At 34.1% G+C, this 22,655-nt stretch overlaps 1 long non-coding RNA gene across 11 annotated transcripts in view; it reads right to left on the bottom strand.

The window, feature by feature from the left end:
* The window catches only part of LOC146397797 (uncharacterized), a 360,152-nt gene extending 354,951 nt beyond the window's left edge, over nucleotides 1-5,201 (bottom strand). For 8 of the 11 annotated variants that reach the window (XR_014823597.1, XR_014823596.1, XR_014823600.1 and 5 more), the window contains exon 1: nucleotides 4,960-5,178. This is a non-coding gene — a long non-coding RNA (uncharacterized LOC146397797). Of the gene's footprint in view, nucleotides 1-4,959 lie in introns of all 11 variants that reach the window. The other 3 variants (XR_014823604.1, XR_014823605.1, XR_014823601.1) reach the window with 2 other exon arrangements.
* Nucleotides 5,202-22,655: the final 17,454 nt, after the last annotated feature.

Raw genomic sequence — 22,655 nt, 5'->3', positions numbered from 1 at the left:
CGACAATGGGAGGAAAAATTATGTATACATGTATGTATAACTTGGTCCCCATGTTATACAGTGGAAATAAATAAATAAATAAATAATTTTTTTAAGAAGACATTTTAAAATTATATTACAATGCTTTGTATAAGAGTCTTTTCCTTCTACTTATCCTGTCTTATTTTTAAACTGATTCATGGTTTTGTTTGGGAAAACAATATGCCCAAACTTGTGTGTTTCTTTTTTGCCATATTTGCTTTCTCGGGCTTCCTTGCAGCTAGGAGTGGCTGTGTGACAAACATTTGGCCAATAAGACACAAAAGAAACATGCTAAGGGTTTCCAAAAAATGACCATTGCCTCTTTCTTGTTCTTTGTACTTTAAACATGGGCAATGGGCATGACAAAGTGTTCAAGAGGCCATCTTTCGACCATGAGGCAAAAAATGCATTAATACAAAACCTGACATAGTATAAAGAAAGAGTTTTGATAATGAACTAATCCATAAACCGCTTATCTCTAGGTTCCTGTTTAGGAAAATGATAAATGTCCTTATGATTTAAGCCACTTTTACATACAAGTTCAGTTACTTGTAGCTGAATGCACTGCTTAGTTGTGTATTCCCAAACAAGTTTTCAAAGTTTATGTTTCAGTCAAGAAGAGGATGTGTGATCCACATGTCAACCAGTGAATAATCTTAAATCAGGAAAACATGTGCTATTTTTCTTCCTTTCAAAAATTATTTTGTAATTTCTTGATTATAAGAAAGTATTTTTAAAAATGAGACCATTGTCTATTCCTCTTTAATTTTACTGAGTACATTTTATATTTCTAAGGCATTTATTTTCAAAATTGCAACATTTGTATTTATATGTTACAATCACTTTATTATATAAAAATGTACCAAATCCAGACAGGTAAAACATGTTTGAAAATATATCCTCAAACAGATTACATTTCTGGATGAAAAATATTATTTGTAATTATTGAAATTGCTAAAAATGTTACTGAGTTATTTAAAACAATTGATAGTCTTGTCAACAACTATAAATTTAACTCAAACCAAAGAGAAAGATTTCCTATCAAAAATACATAAAAATAATTTCTACTCAAAAGTATGTTCAAAGTATTTCAGTATGTCCTATAATAAATGCTGAAATAATGTGGAAATACTTACATTTGTCACCCACCCCCACCCACATATATATAACCAATGCAAATATTTTCACATGCATCCATAAATATTTGCACATATTTATATATATTTGTTTCCAATATGCACTGGGATACACTTGATACTATACTAGCTAAGTGATTTTAGACACAACAGAACTGATTCATTTTTAGATCTTAGAAAGGAAATTCTTAGTATTTGGGACTTAAAATTTTAATTCAATATATTCTGAATTTAGGTTTTCTGAATAAATGTTTTGGTTTGTAGTTAATGAAAAGAGTTAAAGAGTTTTCAGCTGTTCCTTACTTTTAAAATTTAGCTGGAAATACTTTACAGAAGTCATATTTTCCTTTTCAACGAAGTGAAATTATGATGGGAATTCAAAACTTTCATATTTTTATTCTTGTTACTTTATGAATTTATCTGAATGTGACACTGGTGTTTATTTTAAACTTTTATAATGCAAATACATTGAATTCTAATAAAGTTATAAGAACTACTGTGTACAGCAACTTAACACATTTTAATACAAATATCATAATATTCCAGCCTCAACTATTCATTATTTGAGCAAGTGGAACAAAATAATTGAGTTAAAGATAATCATTTTTTTGGTTTTCACAAACCATTTTTTTTAACAGTTTTTAAAGTAGGTGGTAATAAAGGAGAAGTACTACTTTATTGAAGTGGTAAGTCAATAAAGGAGAAAATAAAACAATTTGTCTCTTCAACAGATAAATAATTATGTAAATTTTAAATACAACAATTATATACATTGTGGAATAAGTACACATTATCTTTGTGAAGACAATTGTTTTTAAAAAAGGATTAAGTAAACTTAAGAAAAGCATTGCCCAAATTAGTAAATTTGGGGAAATAGAGAAAAAAGAACTTGTGAATTACTGTATACCTGCTTTTTCCCTGCATCTATGAAAAAATTTTTTTACAAATTCAATTACGTTTTACAAATTTATTTTTTGAACTCAGTATCTTCTGGCTACTAATTTGGTTGTCTTCATTACTAACACAGTATCTTTTCAGATCAAAAAGTTCTATATTCTCTTTGAGAAATGTCTCAAGTAGAACTATAAGATTTTGAGAGATCTGCATTTACTTCTGAACTTAAGCCCTTATGGTTATGGTTTAACTATAGTTAAACCATGTATAATATGATATGCAATAAACTCAATTATTAAAAATTTTTACTTTTAGTTGTAAGATCTGATTGAAGCAGACAACTCCTAACTCTTCTCTATCCTTTCATATACTTAACGAAAACGTAGACTGGGAAAGATCTTGCTTAAACCAAACCAGGCCATCGGTAAGGGATCTTTCAAGAACAATCAGAAATTCAATGAGATGAAAATGAGCTTTCAGTTGAAATTGATAGGAATGAGTATGCAGTTAAAACAAGCTCTTAATCATTTTCATTATGGAAGAAAGAACATAAACTTCATTATCAAATGAACAGAGGGGAAAGCTACGCCTTCATGATAGGGAGTTATATGGCAGTGCCTCTGAGAATTCTTTTCTTCTCAAACAAACCCTCACACATGGAACAAAGAAGTTGATGCCTTTCCTCTTATCTTGCCCCTTGTCCCTACTGTTTTTACTAATGTACATCTGACATGCTAACAATCAAGCACATGTTCTTTCACTGTTGTCTGATCTCAGCTGTCTGATAATGGTTTAAGAGGAATGATGGGTGGAATCACACATCAAGGGTCTCCTTTGTTGGTAGTATAACCAGGGGTGTATTTCCAATTTGCAGTTTGGTGCTTGAGCTTTAGAAGTGCCACATTTGTTTGATATCCACTTGGTGCTCTGCCATTAATCTACCAAACTCAGAGGTCAACTTCTCTGACAATGTGTGAATGAAGAATCAAAGATATGGATGTTGCAGAAATTTGTGAAAAATAAAAGTTTGTTTCCAAGATTTTTTTTTTAATCTCCAGGCATAAAATAATAAAATAGCATTCTGAGAAAACCTAAGTATACTACATGATAGATACACATATTTTATACCATTTATAGATTTAACCTAAAAAATGTTTCATGTTTTCCATAATGAATGAAGAATAAATCCATCCTAAATTTTACCATTTGGAATTAATCCAAGACCAATTACTTCCCAGATTATTCTCACAATTTTTCTGTGTCTCAAATTTCTTCTTTTAGGAAAAATACATCTTTTCAACAATCTAAACTTTTGTCTTCTACTAGCATATGTTCCTCCAGTAATAATAAAAAACTGTGTTTAAAATATAAACTAAAATTTGATAAAGACCTTCAAAAAGAAAAGTCTGTGATTAAAAAACTTAGGAGTTTGGGGTTAGTATATGCAAACTATATAACATTTGGAGTGGATAGACAATGAGATCCTGCTGTATAGTGGAACTATATCTAATCACTTGTGATGGAACATGATGGAGAATAATGTGAGAAAAAGAATGTATACATATGCATTACTAGGTCACTTTGCTGTACAGCTGAAATTGGCAGAACATTGTAAATCAACTAGAATAAAAAAATTAAAAAAAACTTAGAAAAGGCTTATGTTAGAATATTGTTTTCCCTGCCAATAGTAATATATTGTTCTCATGAAGTTTTTTCTCTGAAAGGAATCCCACACTCTGATTAACCAAAATACATTACATTAATGATATATATTTTTCTTATATAAATTGATAGGGATTGAAATTACCCCTTTTCTGTTGTTGAGAATATATTCAGTTAAGAGACTTAAATTCATCTACAAAACATGTGTCTTTTTAGGATATCTATATTATACATATAATTTGTTACCTTCTCGTTTTTCCTTTAAGAGCTTTTTAAAGGATCTTTAAACAGAATTTTTAAAAAGAGATTACAGACACATGACTCAAATCCTTTCAACATGAATAATTATCTCTCAGAATACTGTGGTACAAATGAATACTCTGGATAAATTTCCTTTTTATTCAAATACCCTTCTCTCAGAATTGATTTTAATGTTAAGGTTAAAATAGCAATGAAGAGTCTCAGTAATACTTTTAGTTGTATGCTCAAACTGTCTCAATACTGTGTAACAGACATATTTAGAATAAGATCTTCTAGGCACATGGGGTTGCTTGAACTTAGTATGCGGCTTTCATTTTTTTAAGATTATCTTTCACTGAGCTGCTATACACAAGAAGCAAAAAAAAGTTATGTATCAGTTTAGAAAATACCATTTAAATTAATGCTTAAAGAGAACAGCTGAAGAAGATGGCTAAAAATCTGTGAAACAAATGATCAGCCATAACTATAGGGGGTATTAAATTAATATATGCTATATATGCACTAATTTATGTCAACTCAGTGGAAACTGTTAAGTGAAAAGTTGCTAACAAAAGAAACTTGTTGCCAGAGAACTGTTTATGAACTTCCCTTTAAAATAATTTTTGTAAGAGAATAGTCATGCATCTTGTCACAGAGACAATGGCATTTAAGTGTGATAAAACAGTAAAGAATAAATAGGAACTACATGTAGAATTAATATTAAATGCTATATATCCACAATGCGGCACGGTAGCAAATTTACTCATATTAATTGCATCTATTAAAATGTAGATGCAAAAAGAAACTTAGCTCTTTTTACTTTCACTTTTCACAAGGCCAAGGTCCACTAAACAAGAGAGCTTAGCAATTGAAAAAAAAAAAAAAATTCCAGTATTTTCTAGTTTAGAAGTCTCTTTTTTGGTTTAAAAATAAACCTGTCACTGGCAAAGCCCGTTAACAATTCCCAAAAAAAATAAAAATAGAAATTGGGTGATTAAAGTCTAACCTTTTCTTTCCTTTGAGCTTACTCTATTTTCACTTGCTTGCAGAGCACCACATGTAGAGGACTCGCACTTGTTCACCAGAGCTCCTCGTGGAAAAGGGCTGCGCCCACACCTCAGCTGAAGGCGGAGCAAGACACTCAACATGGCTGCAGTGGCCGGCGAGCGCAGAGACGCGAGCACTGCGATCTGGCGCATCGCCAGCCTAGCGGTGCTGAGCCCGCGAGAACTCCACCCTCTGCGAGAACTTCATCCGGTCTCGGCTGGTGAGATTCTCACCAAGTAGCCCCGCCCACCTCCTGAGTGGGAAAGTGAGTGCTCTTACAGTCAGAACTCACAGTTCTCCATTAGCTGATCGTGATTATAGATTACTTTGCTTCTGAGCCAAACTCTGTCCAGTTCTCTTGGCTCTAAGGACACCAGGCCAGGGAACCCTCAGTGCCAGATTTGAGAATTTAGGTAACAAAACTATTTAAAATTTATTTTCTATAGATTTGGTTTCCACTAACTCTTGTTCTTCAGATAAATGCTCTTTCAGGTTTTATCCTCTTTCCCTTCCCTGACCCTGCCAAGAGGGTTGTGGGTGTGTTTGGGTAAGGAGAGTGTGTTTAGTGAAAAGGCAGCAGGGCTTCTTCAGTGTAGACTCCTCCGGATCTTCCTGGTCGTTCCTTTGCAATAGCTGTGGAAATCTAGTGGACCTGATAGACTCAGTCACATTATATCCAACTGTTAACTTAGGCAGCAAGCCTGTGTCCAAGCCATCATTAGTGAAGTGGTTTCTTTTCTACTTGACGGAAGAAATTCTTTAATCTGATTCCCTTGAATATGTTTCTTAATATGTCAAAGAAAATTAAAAATTTCTGTTTTCTGGGAGTTTCCATTGTGGCTCAGTGGTAATGAAACTGACTAATATCAATGAGGATGTGTGTTCCACCCCTGCCCTCACTAAGTAGGTTAAGGATCCCACATTGCCATGAGCTGCAGTGTAGTTTGCAGAAGTGGCTCAGATCCTGCACTGCTGTGGCTGTGGTGTAGGCCAGCAGCTATAGCTCAGATTCAGCCCCTAGCCTGGGAACTTGCATATGCTGCTGGTGCAGCCCTAAAAATAAAAACATAAAAAAAAAAAATTGTTTTCTCAAAACCTGACTTTGCAAAATTACATTTTGAAAGCCATCTGGTAGATACTATTTATCCTTTGTTTTGCATACCTTTTGCAACAACCATAATTATCCTTTATTAAATCTACTGCCTTGAGATGAGTAAGAAACAAGGTGATATTGATAAAAGTACAGAAGGAAAAGAGTATATTTAATACATTTTTAAAACACTTTTTCAAAGTGTAGAAAATGAGCATTTAGAAATAATTAAAATAAATCTGAATATTAATGGTATCCCTAGGCGTTCTCTTGTGGCTTGTGGCACAGGGGCTTAAGGATCTGGTGTCTCATTGTAGTGGCTCAGGTTGGATCAGGCCACTGCTGTGGTGTGGGTTCAATCCTTGGCCCCGGCCCAGGAACTTCTACATGCTATTGGCACAGCCAAAAAAAAATTAATAACATTTCCTTAATTAGCTAATTAATTGATTTTCTTACCCAATAAGCAGTGAGTAGTCATATATTCTAAATAGTGTTCTATATCCTAGAAACACATTATTACACACAGCACACAATTCTGCACTATTTGAGCTATTTTCCTGTGAATAGCACAGTTGTTAATCTTATTTTTCCCTGGCTTTCAGTAACTATACGCCGAATGCTGATAACTACTATCGGTGAGAGTGTAATCTAGAAAACAGAAACCACTATAAGGATTAAAAAATAAGACTTTAATAAAGTCACTTGGTATATGGGTGATAAAGGAGCTAAGAAGAAAAAGAGGGAGCAATGAGGTAACCAACACATTACCAACAGCTACACTCTTAGATTAGAAGATCAAAGAATGGAGATAGAATTACCAGATATCCAATGTAAGGGCTGACCATTTGGATGCTAGAATCACAGCCAGCCTCTGTGAGCTGGAGCCATACACATTGTTCTGCCACCACAAGAGATATTATTCAAGGCAAAAGGAGTGTAAAGAAATACACTTAATTCTCCACTCTTACACTTTCCAATCTCTCCTTAGTGTCTGCCATCAGCCAAAATTCCAAGTGAGACATGTTCAGCAGTGATTAGCCTGCTTATGATGCAGAGCAGAATAAGAGGACAAGGGGTGTATGTGAGAAAAAAGAAGGCAAGCCTGGAACAACTATCAAACTTATATCTCCTTCATTATTTTCCTCCTGAACGCCAACTCATGTGTTCAGATGCTTTTGTGAGATTTCTCTTGGATATGTAAAAGACATTATACTGAATATGAAAAATATCAAACTTTGATTAGGGGCACACACACACACACTCACACCTACAGTGAAACACACCAACAAAGCTAAATTAACTAATATAGGGACCACTAATATTCCCCTGGTATGCCGAAAGCTGTGTATTATTATAGTTGTTCAAGCATTAAGTTAGGGATTGGTCATTCATTTTTCTTTTACCTTTACCTCCCTCTCCCGACTTTCTTCATTCCATATACAAATTCCATCTCCAGTACCTTCTGGGTATGTCTACTTCTCTTCATTCATCCAATGAATACTCTAATCTAACCCAACGTTACTTTTATTGTGTATTTTTGCAATATCTCCTAACTTCCCTAACATGGTAATTGTATTTTTCAAAGAGGCCCATATCAAAATTTCTGATCTCACATAATTTTCTGCCATGGGATCTTGCTACATCCCCATAAAAAGGAAAAATCCATTTCTCTAACCAGTTGAATGTGTGAGGGCCTGTGACTGGATTTGACCAATAAAATAGAATAGAGGTAACACTGACCCAGCTCCAATGCTTCAGTTCCTGCCTCTCAAAGCCAGCAGCCATGTAAGAAATGTAACAACCATGCTATGAGATGCCCAAGCCATGTGGCAAGATCCTGGAGGATGAGATTGCTTTTAAATAGGAAGAGGACAAGAAGAACTTTTAGTGCCAGATAAATGAATGAAAAAGCTGTCTTGGAAGTGCATCCCCAAATCCCCAGGTGCATAAATGATTTTCTCAAAATGCTAAGTATAAGATTACCACAGAACTCAGCAACCTGTCTTCTAGATATCTACCCAGGAGAAATGAAAATATATATCTGCACAAAAAACATGTACATGAATGTTCATAGTAGCATTATTCATAATAGGCAAAAAAGTAGAAACAACCCAAATTTTCATGAAGAAAATGTGAATATCCATACATATACAATGGAATATTATTTGTCAATAAAAAGGAAGGTAGTACTGATACATGCTACAACATGGATGAACCTTGAAAATATGCTATGTGAAAGCAGTAAAAGAACCCAGTCACAAAAAACTGCACATTATATAAACTCATTTCTCTTGAATGTCCAGAGTAAGCAAAGCTGTGGAGACAGAATGTAGATTAATGGTTGAAAAAGGCAAGCTGGGAAGTGTGTGTGTTGGTGGAAGTGGAGGAGTGGGTAGTAAGTAAGAATGGGGGAAAAAAGTCCTATAAATTTATGGTTTCATTTGGGGATGATGAAAATATCCTAAAATTAAAGTGTTGGGTTCATAAGTAAAAATGAAATGGCGGAACTATAGGATATATAAATTATATTTCAGTAAAACTTTCAAAATCTGTAATTAGAGAATGTTACTCCTTTATTCAAACATTTATTTGACTTCACATCCTCCCAGAATAAAGTACAAATGCTTATTCTAAGGCTTTACCCCTAGGAGTAAATCCCTATGAGGTCACAACCTGGTTTTCCATGCTGAGCTTGATTCTTGCAATTCTACCAAAAGTCCACTGTGTTTCAGCTGTGCTATTTTTTCCAGTGCTTCCATAGTCTGAATTTGTTTTCTTCCTATGGTACTTGTGCCATAACTGCACCTGTACCTGAAAAACTCTTCCCCAGTTCTACTCCACATGTTTATCTCCTTCTGGCCCTTTGGGTCCTTGGCTTAATATTAACTTCTTAAGGCAGATTCACACAAAAAAAGTTCACTAGTCACTCTCTAACACAACATTGTTTTGTTTTGTCTTCATGGCACTTCTAACACTATAGAACATTACTGAGTTGGGTGGTTTTAGAGCCACACCAGTGGCATATGGAGATTCACAGGCTAGGGGTCAAATCGGAGCTGTAGATGCCAGCCTACACTACAGCCATAGCAACGCAGGATCCGAGCCGCGTCTATGACCTACACCACAACTCACGGCAATGCCAGATCCTTAACCCACTGAGCGAGACCAGGGATCAAGCCTGCATCCTCATGGATGCCACTCAGATTTGTTTCTGCTGAGCCACAGCAGGAACTCCTTGAGTTGGTTTTATTTATTTACTTGTGATGGCTTTTTCTCCCATTAGAATTTGAGCTCCAGGAGAATTGAAATCTAATCTCTTCATCATCACTTTGTAGCACCTGGAAGTGTGCTTGCTAAATATTTGTTCACTGAGGAATTTTTTACATTTAGTTATCTTCTTATATTTATCATCATAGAACAAATGAGAGCTTTTCAAAACAGTTATATGTCTCATTCTTTGTAACCTTCATTCTAGCCTTTCTCTGCTTGCTACCCTGGGGAAGCTCAGACTGCTTTTGGACCAGACTAGCGCTGGCCGGAAGGATGCTTCACCCAGTTCTTACTTGCGTGTATCACAGATCTTCCCATTGCTGCAGTAACAATAGAAATACCTTAAAAACTATTTTTAAGTTTTTTATACTGTATATTTTTACTCTTTATGATATAAACTGGTGAAAATTTGGCATACAGCAGGGAATCAGGAAAATAAATTCTTGCCTAGATTTTGTTCTCAAACAGATAGAGTTACTCATCTGAGTGTATAAAGTATTGAACTTTTGTTAGACCACTTCTGAAATATCTTCTTGTCCCAACATAAAAAAGGTGGGGAGAGGGTTCAGGAGCTATACAGATATCCCAACAGATTAAGAGGTTCTAGGTTTGTCCCTTCATTGTTGTGCCTGATTTAATCTAATTGCTTCTCTGGTTTGCTGGGGATGATTTTCTACCTCATGCTCTACATTTGTGTGTGAAATTTCATGTTAACCTGATGCACAACCTCATGCCACTCCTTTGCCAACCAGTTCAGCCAACTCCTACAATGGACACCTGGTGTCATTTTGTCACACCACCTTCTCCATTAACCACCTGTCCTGGGGCTACCCATCAGCATTGAAGGTGTTAGCTCAGTACTGGCTTCCTAGACCAGACCTGAGAGGCTGGCTGCATGTGGAAACTGTTGATCATCTCACAAAACCTTGCACGTTCCTTATACGGCTCTGTATTAGTTTGCAGTTATTAATTCACTTGTTTGCTTCTTGAGACATTGGGACTGGGACAATGACCTGCTTTACATATTGTTATTTTTATTCACAATCTCTGGAATGAAAAGGAGATAAGAATCATATCTTATTCAGTGCTAATTGTCATCAGGTATCACACTAAATGCTTTTTATCTTCACAACAAAAAGGTTTTGAAGATAAATTTGTGGAGTAGGTACTATTTGTATCCCCATATTGCTAATATAAAACAAAGACCCAGAGAGAATAAGTCATTTGCCTTATGCCACGTAATTCACAAGAGGCCAGCTGAGATTTCAATCCAGAGAATCTGGCTGCAGACTCATTAAAGACTGAAGACTATTCTATATGGCACTCAAAAGGGGTTTACTAATTATGAAATGAATTAATAAATCCTTAGGACCAAATGGTACAAAGTGGTTAAAACTTTGACTATAATACAGATAGATGTTGACTTTCCAACTTAATAGTTTTATGAATTTGAGTAAATTGTCTTACCTTTCTGTGTCCCTTTGCTTTATTGCTAATGTGTAAAAAATAGTACATGTTTCTCACCAAGAGGCTAGGTAAGTTTCTGGGGTAAGAACCTAACAGAAACAAACAAACAAACAAATAAACAAAAACAGGTGTGTATTGGTGGCTGGGTCACTTTGCTATACAGCAGAAACTGAAGGAACATGCAAATCAACTATACTGTAACAAATTAAAAAAAAAAAAAGAAAAGAGGTTGGGGAGTTCCCATCATCGCTCAGTAGTTAACAAATCCAACTAGGAACCATGAGGTTGTGGGTTCAATCCCTGGCCTCCCTCAGTGGGTTAAGGATCTGGCATTGCCGTGAGTTGTGGTGTAGGTCACAGTCGAGGCTTGGATCTGGCGTGGCTGTGGCTGTGACTGTAGCATAGGCCAGCAGCTACAGCTCGGATTAGACCTCTAGCCTAGGAACCTCCATATGCTGTAGGTGTGGCCTCATAAAAAGACACAAAAATGAAAAAAAATTAAAAATTAAAAAGAGGTTGGGTAAGTTTCAATTCTGCCATATGTTTAAAAGATTAAAAAAGAAATATTAGTGAACCATTTTAATGTTTACCAGATTAGTCAGCATATGTTTACTATTCTTTCTTTTTTTTTTTTCTTTTTAGGGCCACACCTGCAGCATATGGAAGTTCTCAGGATAGGGGTCAAATAGGAACTACAGCTGTTGACTTATGCTACAGCCACAGCAACGCAGGATCTGAGCCATATCTGCAACCTAAACCACAATTGGTGGCAATGCCAGATCCTTAACCCACTGAGCAAGGCCAGGAATGACACCCACGTCCTCATGGATACTAATCGGGTTCTTATCCCACTGGGCCACAACAGAAACTCATCACTATTCTTATTTTTGATGTGACAATTATTTTAAAAGATCCTATGTAAATTAATTGAGAGGGAAATATATTCTACCCAGTTCAATGTAGAAAATAGTTTTTGAATCATTCTCATGTGCAAGGCATTAGGGTTATCTAAATGAAAAACAGTGTTTCTGATGCTCAGGAAGCTTATGTTGTAATGATACAGGTTGATATATATATAAATTGAATATTGACGGTACAATGTAAATTAGCAGGATGATTCTATAAATAAAATAATCTTGGGTTATAAAAAGTAAGTAATAAATACTAATTGATGAACTGAAGAAATATCTATACAAATGACACCTCCAATAAATTGTACTAGAAGATTACTATCCATTAGAGTAGGAGTAGAGAAAATGGGGAAAGCTCACCCAGATAAGGAGACAAGAAGAATAAAGAAAGCATAGTGCAAAAGTGATACCTGACCAGAGTTCAGCTCATGTCATGCTGTGGAAGCACTGGAGCATGGAGCTGGGTCTTGCTGAGGATTATGAATACCATGCCAAGGAGGTCAGGCTTTATTCCTTGTAAGCTGGAGAACCAACTGAATTTTAGATCAGGAACATAAATGATCAGATTTATGTTTTAGAGGGATGAATATGTGATTGTGCATGTGCTTTTTTTTAGGAGAAAATTGAGAAGTTTCTGGATGCAGGAATACAGAGATGAGTTTCCTCCAAAAGAAGGCACAAATGCAAGGAAGAAATGTCAAAGAAAGATTTAAAAGACAGGATAGCTGTAAAATCCAAAAGAATGGTGACCACTCGAGTATAAAAACTGAGAAGAAAGGAACAAGTTGGGTATGACAGTAGGATTCTTAATACACAAGCACAGGTAACTGGAAGTAACATTACTTGAAGGATGCAAAAATATAGCAGGATTGTAATGAAGAATTGGATTGGCTTGCATCATATGAATTAGACATGTTTATAGGAACTTCATATGCAGCTGTTCAGCTATTAGCTAGTGGTCAAACAGAAGCATCAAAAAAAAAAAAACAGAAAAATCAAGGAAAGAGATTTTGTGCATATAGAAGTGGATGAGAAATTAGGTCAAAATTTGCAATCAATCATATACAAGATAAGTTTGTGGAGAAGCTGAGCAACATAGCAATTTGAAAATCATTGGTCATTTTTTAGTTTAGTCTTAGCTGAATAATGAGGACAGAAGCTGCTTGCAGTGAAGAGAGGAGTTAGGGATGATAAAGTGGATTACAATTTCAAGGAGTTTGACAGAAAGAAGAGAAGTTATCTCATTTCTCCAGTGCTCTAAGCCCCCCAGTCACTTCCAATTTCACTTCAAATGAAATATGAAGTTCTTATCACAGTCTAGAAGCCTCCACATTGTTTGGCCTTCTGATAATTTTTTAAACTCATCCTCCCCACTTTCCCCATTGTCCTTCTACTGTAGCACATGAGTGTCCAGACTACTTCTTTAACAAAATGCATAGCCCTTTGCCTGTCTCAAGTCCTTGAATTTACAATTCCTTTAATTTCCTCAGTTATTCACAAGGTACAGCATCCTTTCTGATACATTTCATCTTAACAAATAGACTTTCCATGACACCTTATTTTAAAAAGCCTATTCTCTTCCAATTGTTCCTGACCCATTTTTTTTTCTCTTTAGCTTTTATTACAACCTGACATCTCAAAAATAATTTGGCTTTTTATCTTCTTCCCACTCTCTCCCTGTCTTTCCAAAATGTAAACTACAGTCAACCAGGAATTTCCTGTTTTGTTCAATTCTATATTTGTAGTACCTCAAATAGAGTGTGGCACATACTAGGTGTTCAATAAATATTGATTAAATGCATGAATGAAAGTATGATGATATGGGCATTTCTTAGAAAGAGGAATTGAAGTAAATAAATGATTTTTTCCATTGGATGCAATTTTGAGACTAATTAGGTCTTGAGAGAAAGAATCAATATGGAGGAAGAGATTGATGACACCTTGAAAGAAGACAAGCTATAAATAGTCAATGGACCAGTTTTCTGAAAGGAATATGCAGAAGAGTATTGGATCTGGGGATCAGATCAGGGAAAATTCTCATAAAGGAATAGAATTTCTCCATCTAAAATTTAAGGAAAAGTACAACCACTATAGAAAACAGTATAGAGGTACCCCAGCAAAATATGCATGGAACTACCATATGCCCCAGAATATATCTGGGCATATATCTGGGCATATATCTGGACAAAACTTTCCTTGAAAAAGATATACACACCCATATGTTCACTGCAACACTATTCACAATAGCCAAGACATGGAAACAACCTAAATGTCCATGACAGATGATTGGATTAAGAAGATGTGGTATATATAAACAATGGAATACTACTCAGCCATAAAAAGGAACAAAATAATGCCATTTTCAGCAACATAGGTGGAACTAGAGACTCTCATACTACTAAGTGAAGTAAGTCAGAAAGAGAAAGACAAATATCATGTGATATCATTTATATCTGAAGTCTAATATACAGCACAAATGAACCTTTCCACAGAAAAGAAACTCATGGACTTGGAGAACAGGCTTATGGTTGCCAATAAGGAGGTGGAGGGAGTGGAATGGACTGGGAGTCTAGGGTTAATAGATACAAACTATTGCATTTGGAGTGGATAGCAATGAGATCCTGCTGTATAGCACAGAGAACTATACTAGTCACTTGTGATGGAACATGATGGAGGATAATGCAAGAAAAAGAATATATATATATATATATATTGTATATACAGTAAAAATTTACAGAACACTGTAAATCAACTATAATGAAAAAAATTTTTTAATTAAAAATATATTTAAGGTAAAGAAAAAGGATGTATAGAAATGAAAATAAAATCTGAGGAAGGAAATTGGAAGCATTGCTTCTTCTTCCCCCCCTTTTTTTTAGTCTTTTTGTCTTTTTAGGGCCAGACCCCCAGCATATGGAGGTTCACAGGCTAGGGGTCCAATTGGAGCCGTAGCTGCCGGCCTATGCCAGAACCACAGCAATGCAGGATCTGAGCTCTGTCCTCACCACCTACACCACAGCTCACAGCAATGCTGGATCCTTAACCCACTGAGTGAGGCCAGGAATCCAAAAGGCTTCCTCATAGATGCTAGTCGGGTTCTCTAACTGCTGAGTCATGACAGGAACTCCACATTGCTTCTTAAACTATGAAGAACTTAAGAATTCTGAGACAGGCTAGAAAGAAAGGTTTAGCAGAAGCTGGAGGAGAACCAGAGAAGGGAAACCTGGGACATGCTGCTTGGAGTGAAAAGAGAAGACATACAGATTTACTGGAAGTCAGTCCAGGGCAGAATTTTTCCCTCTTCATTACATTTGCCTTGCAAATTTTTTTCGCTATGATCATCTTTCCAGAACAGAGACATGTGCACTATCTAAAATCAAATTTTATCCCACTAAGTTCTTCAGATGCAGTCTATTTTTTTTGGAAATAGGCTAATGTAGATGTCCATGTATCTTACTCACTGAAATTTATATATGAGATATATATATACATGTATCTTGAGTCTTGTATATATCATAAATGTACATATTGTATATATGCATATGTGTGAATATGTGTTATGTATATGCATATATGAAATAAACATGTATCTATAAATATATACATACCCATACATACCTTTAACATAGTAGATAAAATTCATCAGTCTTCAGTTGTCTTCGAATTGCATAGTGGATTTGCAAGAATCTAGTATATTTCTATCTTGAAACTGAATTTTTCACTTGATTCCTGACAGAAGCCATCATCATCAGTTCAGACTGATAGCTGTTGTTTAAACTTTCATGGAACAGACCACAGAATATTTATCCCTCTGTGATAATCCAGCTGTTTTACTAAATGTGGTCATTTCTTTTAAGTGTTCTGTCATTAAAAGCAAATGACAAACTTTTTTTCTCTAAGTACATCCATGTAAAAAGAAAAGGGAGAACATTCAACAAAGAACATAAAAATTATCCATCATTTGACAATTATTACTATAATTGGTAATTTTTATTGGTGTTTTCCTTTCTAACCTATTTTTCTGTGAATACGTCAATATTTAAGTGCTCCAACTACTAACATATACAATTCTACTGTGGTTTTTTTTTTTACATTCTCTATTATTAGCATTTTTCTCCAAGTAACTAAATGCTCTTGAAAAGACTATAGTTTTCTATAGGTGTGTAATATTCTATCCTATGACATTTATTTAAACATTATTCTATTTGGAATTTCTTTGGTTTTTCTTTTTGTTATAAATATTACCACAAAAACTTTTCTGCATAAATTCTTCCTCTATTTAAGGGTATGAGTTTTAAAATTCATTGAAGCATTACCATTGTTTCCATGAAAGTTTATCATTATAAGCACTGAGTTTTTGTTTTTAAACCAATACATTGTCAAATATAGAATACCTATTCTTAATTCCATATATATATATAGATGCTGATAGTGTCTGAAAAGTTGCATTTTGGGTTATTACATTATCTTGCCCAAGTATTCAAAGTTGGTAATTTTCATAAACATGTGTCTTGTTTTGTATTAGTGCATTTGTTAAACTTCATAGAGCTAAAAGAAGTAAATTTTGTGTCATATGTGTTCTTGGACACACTAAGTTAGAATAGCACTGATTTCTGTATTTGGATCATATGTTTATAATTACCATGAGGAACAATATTACTATAAATTTTGTTACAAATAATGGGTAATATTGTCATCAAGATCAATATTTAGATACTGGGAGTTACTTTGAAAATTGTTTTATTTAAACAAATTGATTTTGGGGCTCAAAATATTTCCTGATAGTATTAAGCAGATATTATTATAAATCTTTCAGAATATACTTTATAACTAAAATATAGTTACGTGAAAGATTGTGTTTTCCCTGGGTAGAAATATCCTGCCTTGTTGCATTTCAAGAGCTATTTCTTTTTGTTCTTCTTCTTCCAGGAACATTAGTTCTCCTGAGTGAATGGATAATATTGCTTGAGGAAAGAGAATAAAGGAGGGTAAATCTCACATGTTTTTCTTTGGAATTCATCAGCAGTATTTGCTGATGTTCAAGGAGGACAAAGTTGCTTAAAATGCAGACTTTTTGCTGTTTCCACCACAATCAATATTGCACATATTTCATACATTAGAGGCTGATTTTACTGTAAATCTTCTAACATCGCTTAGATGATAAATGGCAGGCTTTTAGAGACCAGACCATTTCAACTAACATGGCAACTGTATTTCTATGATTAAGATCTATTTAAAAGAAAATGGACTTTGTTTCTGATATAATTGCAAGAAATGAAAAGAAGATTGACCACCATTCTTATTGCTTTTGTGGCCCAGTGTCAGATGGTGCATAGTTTCATTTGTGCGTGTGTTTCTTGTTAGAACTTAAAATGCTCTTCTTAGAGCACTGTAGTGTGAAGGAAAGAAAGCATTAAAAAAATATATGATACTTTCTCTTGATCATTTAACCTCTAGCTGAAAGCGCATATAATTTACAAAGTTTGCTAAATCCTACAATTTTCTTCCTGAGAAACTTTTTCTATATCCAGCCCAAACGTCCCATAGGCACAGATTTTATAGTGTAATAAGGAACAAGTTGGTGATCCCTAGAAAGGGCATTCAGGATTTCCACTGCTGTTGTCACAGGGCTAAGCTCCTGGTCATTGGATAACCATTTTAATTTTTGCAGAGATCTCAAGGGTGGAGAAGGTGAGGGGAAGTAAAGAGTAGCAAAGTAACTTGAGTAGTTTTCAAGAGGAATGTAATCTAAAATATTTAAGCCTCGATATATACATAAGTGTAGTTTAAAAATAAAATTTCAAATTTTTAAACCATTCTCAGATTTGTTAAAAAAAAGGGGGGGGGGATACTTGAGTTGCTTACAGGATATTTGTTTGTTTTATTCCTTCTAAGAAAATCATTTTTTATTTACAGGAGATATTTAGAAATGATGGAGGCTGTATTTCCTATGATCTAAATTACCTGCTTTTTGGGAAGGAAATTATTTTTGGTTTTGCGTTGAAACCAAAAAGAAAGATAATAGAAAGGGCATCATGTAGTCAATCCTTTTACTGATTGGTATTGAATGACTAAAATATTTTTGAAAAAAATTCTAGGACAATGCAATAGGGAAATAATAGTCTTTTCAACAAATGATGTTAGGACAATTGGACATCTGCAAGCAAAAGCTTTAAGTTGGACTCCCTTCTTACATCATATACAAAAATATTAATTAAAAATGATCATAGATCTAAATGTAAGAGCTAAACTGTAAGAGAATTAGAATAAAAGACAAGTAGAAATCTTCATACCCTTGGATTAGACAGTAGTTTATGGCTTATATGTGGAGTCATATCAAATACACAAATGACAAAATTTCAAAAACTGCTAAACCAACATTCATCAAAAATAAAAACCTTAGTGTTACAAGTGATAACATCAAGAAAGTAAAAAGACAGCCTACAGACTGGAGGAAAATATTAATATGTTTGATAAGAGTATTCCAAATATCCCAACTATATGAAGAATAATTACAATTTAATAATAAAAAGAAATATAACTCAAGAATCTAGCAAGGGAGTTGAATAGATGTTTCTTCAAAGATACACACGAGGATAATAGGGACCCAAAAAGATGGTCAATAACATTAAATATTAGGTAAATGTAAATCAAAACCACAATGCGCAAACCCACTAAGACAGCTTTATTAAAAAGGCAGATAATAACAAGTTCTGGGGAGGATGAGGAAAAATTGGACTTCTCATTGACTGCTGGTAAGAATGTAAAATCATGTAACCTCTCTGGAAAAATTGTTTTCAGTTCCTCAAAATTTAGGCATAGAGTTACCATATGACTCAGCAATTTTCCTCCTAGGTATTTTAGGAGGAATAAAAACAAATATCCACTCTAAAATTCATGCATGTTTTTTAGCATCATTATTCATAATATCCCCAAATTGGAAGTAATTTCTATGTTGATCAACAGATAAATGTATAATAAAATGTGGTAAATCCATACAAAGGAACATCATTTGTGAATTAAAAGTATTTGAATGAAGTGTTAATATATGCTACAATATAACTGAACACAGAAAATATTATACCAGATGGAAGAAGCTAGACACCATAGACTGTCTCTTATTTTACGCTATTTCTAGAATAGGCAAATCTAAAGAGACAGAAAGATTAATAGTTGCCTACAGATGGGTGCTGGGGCAACTGGTGTTAATTGGGGAGTGCTTGTTAATAGGTATGGGTTTCTTGTGGGATGATTAATATGTTCTAAATTTAGATTGTGTTCATGCTTACACAATTCTGTGCATATACTGAAAATCATTAGCTTGCACACTTTGGTGAATCATAATATGGGAATTACATGTCTCAATAAAAGTGTTTTAAAAAAATGAATGCCAGAATCTCAAAATAAGGCTTTTAAAAGAAAATTGGTTTAAAAAAAAATTCTGATTGAGGGACAGGGAAGAAACAGATGCAACACTTTTAAGACATTTCTAGATTCTAGACACAAAGCAATCTACTCTGAATCCAAAGGGAAGGAACAAGTCACAGGTGGGGTTAAATTCTCACTTTTGTTCCCTTGACTATAAGGAAATGCCAGTGATAAATTGCAAATACAAAACCCTATCTTGTTATGTACAAAGATTAAGTTATTTGAGGATATCAAGAGTCAATACCTTTAATATAGACATTTTTCTTGGGACAGTAGAGCACTGGAATCGGTGATTCCAGCGTATCTTGCACTCACACTTTTTTGAGGAGTGAGAAGCAATTATTTGTGATTTCATGTCTGTTTTCTTGTTTTGACAAGGAAAAGGAAAAATAAAATATATTTTATCTTTATATTGTTACACTAGCATCAGTATTTACTGATGGCTGGAGTCTCACCTGAAGAATTTATTTATTTTTCAAAGTTTACTGTAAGGGGAATATTTTTGAAAACTTTACTTGAAATCTTTGCTTGATCTAGATGTGTATCTTTACATATGTATTTGTATATATGTGTATAGGTAATATTATCTCAAAAGCATTTGCTTTATCATCTTAGAAATGAAAATATGAGAAACGAATATAGTGTTTTCCTGTTGGGCAAATTTGAGGCAGAATGGTTAAACTCCTCTCAACTTAAACATGATGAATCAGTGACAGTCTAAATATAGTTATAACTAATGTCAATCTTGTGTATTTACCTTGCCAAATACCAGAAATAGACAAATGCAAAGAACTTCGTGTATTTTCTGGCTACATGTTTAGTTTATCATTTACATTAAAGGTAATTGAAATATAATTTTGCTATCAATTGTCCTCTGCCTACCCCCACCTCTATCATTTTTATTTTTTTTTTTTTTGAGCAAATCGTGGGCAAACATAGGTTTAAGCTTATTAAGCAAGGCACATTAATCAGGCATAACAAAGTCTTTGGCAAGAATAAAATTTTATTTTTGTTAGAAAAGCAAATGGGCAAGTTTACATTGTTATCTATAAATCTCCTTTTATCTTAAAAATTCTGTGATTTGACGATTCCAAATCATTAAGAATTTTAGAAATGGATATAAAACAGTGATAAGAACATTTCCTTTCAAAATGCGTAAAGCATTGTTAAAATATCTCTGGGAAAAACGCTTGCTGGGATTTCTAAATTCAATAAAAGCCATTATGCATTTCTCAGAGAAGCACACCAATAAAGTGGTGACAACTCTTCCAAGGTTACAAAGAAAGAACTCAGGAAAAATTGTTAGTTTTAGAAGGTAATAATGTGCAGAATAATTTACATTATATATTTATTTTAAAAGTACATAAATGAAAATTAAGAACTTAGATGAAGTGGACAAATTCTTTGAAGAAATATAACAAAATTAGCACAAAATAAATTGTAAAATCAGAATTGACAATAAAATAATTAAAATACATATAAGCAACTATAGGGAAAAATTTAAAACATTGCTAAAATGGGTTGAATAAGACCTAAATAAATTAGAGAAACTGAACTTATTTTTTAAAGCTTTCCTGTGAAGATATTTCCATATCCAAAGAAATGATAGTATCAATGTTTTCTATTATTCCAGGGATAAGCACTGTCAGAAAACAGGAGGAAACACTTCATAACTCATTTTATAAGGCCATCATATCCCTAATGACAAAACCTGAAAAAAATTACAAAAAAAGAAAATTAATGATTATTATCTTTCATGAATATATATGCAGAAATCATTAACAAAATATTAGCAAATTGAATACAAAAACCATATTAAAAGATAGTAGACTATTACTGTGTAGGATTTTTCCCCCATGCATCTGTTTTGCTTTTTTTAATTTTGTTTTATTGGAATATAGTTGCTTTACAGTGTTGTATTAGTTTCAGGTGTGCAGCAAAGTAATTAAGTTATACATATACATATACATATACATATTCATTCTTTTTCAGATTCTTTTGCCATATAGGTTACTACAGAATATTGAGAAAAGTTCCCCCTGCTATACAGTAGGTCCTGTTGCTTATCTATTTTACATATCATAATGTGTATACATTAATCCCAAACTCCTAATTTATCACTCTTCCCCCATATTTCCCCTTTGGTAACCATAAGTTTGTTTAATAAACTGTGGGTCTGTTTCTGTTTTGTAAATAAGTTCTTTTGATCATTTTCATTAGTTTCCACAAAATGATCTCATATGGTATTTGTCTTTCACTGTCTGACATACTTCACTTAGTATAATAATCTCTAGGTTGCTGTTAATGGCATTATTTCATTTTTTGTGTGTGTGTGTGGCTAACATAACATTGTATACAGGTACTGCATCTTCTTTATCCACTCCTCTATCAATGGACATTTAGGTTGCTTCCATTCTTGGCTATTGTAAATAGTGCTGCAATGAACATTGGAGTGCATGTATTTTTTAGAATTATGATTTTCTCCAGATATATGCCCAGAAGTGTGTTTGCTGTATCATATGATAGTTCTGTATTTAATTTTTTAAGGGCATTTATTACATTGTTTTATTTATTTTTTATTTTTCTTTTTAGAGCCGGGACCATGGAATATGGAAGTTCCCAGGCCAGGGGTGGAATTGGAGCTGCAGTTACTAGAGTTACCACAGCAACTCAGGACTGGAGCCACATCTGTGACCTATACCACAGCTTATGGCAATGGAGAATCGTTAACCCTCTAAGCGAGGCCTGGGATGAACCCACATCCTCATGGATACCACTAGGGTTTTTTTTACCTCTGAGCCTCAACAGAAACTCCTGTATTTACTTTTTTAAGGAACCTCCATACCGTCCTCCATAGTGGTTATACCAATTTACATTCCCACTAACAGTATAGGAGTGTTCCCTTTTCCTCCATACACTTCCCAGCATTTATTGCTAAGATTTTTGATGATGAACATTCTGACTAGTGTGAGGTGGTACCTCGTTGCAGTTTCGATTTGCATTTCTTTAACAATTAGTGACATTGAGCATTTTTTCATGTGCTTTTTGGCCGTCTATTTATCTCTGTTGGAGAAAAGTCTATTTAGATTCTCTGCCCATTTTTTGACTGAGTTGTTTGCCTTTTTTTTTTTTTTAGCAAGCCACCAAAGTTTTTATTAAAGGAAAGCAGATAGCTCCCAGGGCTACTGGGAGGGGGGAAAAGAGCCCCCCTGTTTGCTTTGTTAATATAGAGCTGAGTAAGATGTTTGTATATTTTGGAGATTAATCCCTTATTGGTCACTTTGTTTGCAAAGGTTTTCTCCCATTCTATGGTTTGTTTTTTCATTTTGTTTATGGTTTCCTTTGCTCTGCAAAAGCTTTTAAGTTTAGTTCCCATTGCTTTATTTTTGTTTTTATTTTCATTACTCTAGGAGGTAGACTCAAAAAGGTATTGCCGCAATTTTTGTTAAAAAGTGTTCTACTCCATAGAATTTATCCTAGGATTATAAA

The sequence above is a fragment of the Sus scrofa genome, chromosome 13, assembly GCF_054392235.1.
Source record: "Sus scrofa isolate SSC_HxYL_T2T_F1_AM1 chromosome 13, Sscrofa_HxYL_maternal_Yorkshire_Landrace_v2.0, whole genome shotgun sequence".
In the NCBI taxonomy this organism is placed as follows: domain Eukaryota; kingdom Metazoa; phylum Chordata; class Mammalia; order Artiodactyla; family Suidae; genus Sus; species Sus scrofa.
The sequence above is the reverse complement of the archived record's forward strand: the minus strand, read 5'-3'. Positions and strand labels throughout refer to the sequence as shown.